This window comes from Bidens hawaiensis, unplaced genomic scaffold (genome assembly GCF_021521415.1).
Source record: "Bidens hawaiensis isolate Kalapana, Puna unplaced genomic scaffold, B.hawaiensis_p1.1 tig00029315_1, whole genome shotgun sequence".
Lineage (NCBI taxonomy): Eukaryota > Viridiplantae > Streptophyta > Magnoliopsida > Asterales > Asteraceae > Bidens > Bidens hawaiensis.
In genome coordinates this window covers 167,159-171,289 of record NW_027494842.1, presented here as the reverse complement: position 1 = coordinate 171,289, position 4,131 = coordinate 167,159, and the positions used below count along the sequence as shown (strand labels likewise).

Sequence of the window (4,131 nt, the reverse complement as noted above, 5' to 3'; positions counted from 1 at the left end):
GTTGGTTCTTGTGTCCATATTTTAGGTTTCGGGTCAACCCGAATAAACTTTTAGTTTTAAAACCATATATATTTTTAGATATAATAGGTTAAGCCTTAGCCTCCAACGTTATCAGAATTTAGTTCAAATTGACGGTTCTCATTCCAACTATTATGAATCAATTGTTTATTGTTTATTAATGTTTCAATTTTTTGACTAAAAGCAACTATAAAACACCCTAATCATGACATACTGAAGACGATTATGTCGATCTTTTTTCTTATTGTTGAACTTTGTTGAATTTTACCTTTTATAGAATGTTTTATACGTTTATTTTTGTTTTGTTATTGGTTTATTTACATTTAAATTTAGCAATGTAATTTTTTTCCCTAAGATACTTGAAACCTGATTAACCTAAACCGAAAAAACCCAAACCCGAATTACCTAAACTCGAAGAAACCGTGAAAAGTTTGGGTTGGGTTTCGGGTCTGGATTTAAAACTTTGAAACCCGAAATAAAAAAACTAACCCAAAGAACACCCCTATAAAGATGATAATGAATTCAATTTTTTGTTTAAATTCTAAATTATTCCAACAGGCAAATCATGTGAATGATGCATAATTGCATACTCAATGTTTGTGATACTGTGCCAAAGATAATGTTCCAAGACTATGAGCTATAATGGTTCCCGAATCAAGTGCTTTTATTTTATGGTTTCATAAATTTACAATGAAAAAAGTTGTAATAAATATCAAGAGAGGTTATAGTGTTATACGATACCATAAAACATGAAAACTTGATGCGAGTTTTGTATATATTTGATGTAACATAATCGTGAATAAGACGTTATTTACAACTTTTTTAAAATCACAATCATGTCAAAGTGAAATATAAAAACATCATGTAATAATCGTTTTTTGTTAAACCATTACACATTTATCTCACAATCTTTTATTCTTGTAATGTTTTTTTTCTCTTCTCAAAATTTGTCAAAATTTAATAACTATAAAAAAATTATATCTATTTTGATAGACAAGATTAATAAAATAAACTCGACATTTTAAAACTATAGGTCATTTTGACACAAAATAATATCATTTTGACACAACAAATCCATACTAATGCATGTATGCACCGTAGGCAACACAATAATTTTTTTTTTTAGAAAACATAAAAGTGGTGCGAGAAATTCCAAAGTGACGTAAAAGAATTCACTTCTGATGAGGAAGTAATCGAAGATTTAGGAAACTCTTATGAATCACTTTGATAAGGGATAACATACCGAAAGAGCCAAATTTAAAACAAACATAACTCTCATTTAATGTTTAAAATTTACGTTTTCAATTTCGTTTTGTAATTTAGAAAATTTTGCAAACCTGGATAAATTTATAAATCGCTTTGGATCACCAGCAAAAGAGAGTTTAACCGGTAGTCTATTCCGTCAGTAACTGATGACACGTGTCCTATCGTGATTCGTGTAAATTACTTAGTACTTACAGTTAAAATTAAAACAAAAGTGAAATGATAATTTTTTATTTCATAAAGTCAAGTTATATTGTTAATATACTCCGCCAAAAGGATATTTTCCTGATTTTCCAAAAGTTATCATGTGACACCTAACAACAAGAAACCATCCCCTCTATATATATTTATCTCCACCTTTCATTGTAAAAGAAAAAAAGAATAAAACTAACGATTATAACAAATTACACACCGGAAATGGAAGAAGATAACCATAACCCACACCGGAGTCCGAAAAAACTCATCGGTGTAGTCGTATCGGAGCTAAAAGTGCAACAAGCCATTGCATTCCCACTAGTAGCAATGAACTTGACATGGTTCGCCAAGATAGCCATAACCACAGTGTTTCTTGGCCGGCTAGGTGAGCTCACACTAGCGAGTGGGACACTCGGGTTTATGTTCGCGAATGTCACGAGTTTTTCAATTTTGAATGGTTTATGTGGTGCCATGGAGCCCATTTGTGGTCAAGCTTATGGAGCTAAGAACTTTAAGCTACTTCATAAAACTTTAGTCATGATGGTTTTATTATTATTATTAACATCATTGTTTTCTTGTATTTTGTGGCTAAATGTTGACAAAATATTGATGTATTTTGGCCAACAAGAGGATATATCTATTGAAGCTAAGAAATACTTGTATTATCTCATTCCTGATATGATTATTACATCATTTTTGTGCCCACTTAAGTCCTACTTAAGTTCACAAAGCATAACACTCCCAATAATGTTCACCTCGGCTCTAGCGGTCGTTATTCATGTCCCGGTCAACATTTTCCTAAGCGAAACCCGAGGGTTCGCTGGGGTGTCGATGGCGATATGGATCACCGACCTTGTAGCCGTGGTTTTGCTAGCGGTGTACGTGGTGGTGGCGGAGTTTAGGGCGGGTGGGAAGTGGAAAGAAGGCGGGTGGTTGGACCATGGGCTTGAAGATTGGGCCCGGTTGTTAAAGCTTTGCGGGCCGTGTTGCCTTACGACATGTCTCGAATGGTGGTGCTACGAGATTTTGATCTTGCTAACGGGAAAGCTCCCGAATGCGAAGCAAGCGGTTAGCGTGATCGCAATCGTGTTGAATTTTGATTATTTGCTTTTTGGGGTAATGCTTTCGTTAGCCACGTGTGCGTCCATTCGTGTTTCGAATGAGCTTGGGGCGAATCAGGTGGGGCCCGCTAGGCGGGCCGCGTCTGTTTCATTAGTGGTGGGGTCGGTCGCGGGTTTAACGGGCGGGTTAGTTATGGTGTTGGCTAGGGGTACATGGGGTCATTTATTTAGTCATGATAAAGGGGTTGTTAAAGGTGCAAAAAATGCAATGTTGTGGATGGGTTTATTAGAGGTGGTTAATTTTCCTTTAGCTGTTTGTGGTGGTATTGTAAGGGGTACAGCTAGACCATGGTTGGGTATGTATGCCAACATTGGTGGATTCTACTTAGTAGCATTGCCTTTAGGTGTGTTTTTGGCTTTTAAGGTTCATATGGGACTCCAAGGATTGTTACTAGGTTTCATAGCCGGTGTGTTTTGTTGTTTAACGTCGTTGTTAGTGTTTATTTCTAGGATTCGTTGGGATCAAGAAGCCGATAAAGCTCAAAGGCTTGCAGCTGTTGATGTTGATGTCGGTTCGGTTAAAGATGAAAATGTTGTCAAAACTTGAGCAAAACGTGGCAAATTTTGATCAAGATTGTACATTAAAGATTGTAGTGTTTTTCTTGAATTTTTCTTGTAATATCAAGAATCGAGCGCGTGACGCCTTTATTAGTAACATTACGTGTTAGAACAAAAGAAAAAGAACGAAAGAACTTCAAATATCTGAAATACTGTATTGGATATTCCATGTATTGAATAACTAAAAACTAAATATCTTTTTATAGAGATTCTGATAAAGCTAATAGAGTATGATGATAAATGTATATAATTATCATAATATTCAAACTAGAGATAGAATAATAATTAAATTATAATAATAAGAAAAAATACACAATCTTAAAAAAAAAAAGAATAATATCAAATGGGACCAAATTTTAAAATATTAATATCAAGATAACTTGAAAAGATTGTGCACTATAAATTGGATAGCATTAACCTTAGATATGCTTAAAGTTGGGACCTCATTGGTCTTTGCTAAAATAATATATATGTGTGGTTTAAAACATTTTTAAAATGTAATGATAAAACAGTGATCCCACTAAGAAATGATTTTTTAAAGAAACTTATGAAGGAAAACGTACATATTAGTAACACCAATTCTACTTTTTAAAAAGCTAATAATTATGCTTTTGCAAAAACCAAAACAAGTTGCTTTGATTATGGTTACCTTTCTACTACAAACTTTTTTTAACATAGCAAGATTAAGAAACTCACATTATTTTCACCTAACAAAGTCCCAAATGGATTCATGAGCCTAATTTATCTCAATGGTATATCATGTGTCAAGGTGTCAAAAGGATCATTTTATGTGCCTAAACATGTGAGGCGGGTACTCGTGTTTATCTTTTGAAAGTGTTTTATAACAGTTTTAAAATGTGTCAAAGGTACTTACACTTCTCAGTACAACATAGGTTGTGAGATATTGTCACTTTTTTGATAGGTTAAGAAAAAACAGTGAACCTCGATCATACGTGCATCCTTATGGATTTAAGAA

The 4,131-nt window shown here is 33.8% G+C and overlaps 1 pseudogene; it reads left to right on the top strand.

Moving 5' to 3' along the window:
• Window positions 1-1,475: 1,475 nt before the first annotated feature.
• Window positions 1,476-3,301, top strand: LOC143578628 (protein DETOXIFICATION 56 pseudogene; annotated as a pseudogene).
• The last annotated feature ends 830 nt before the right edge of the window (window positions 3,302-4,131 follow it).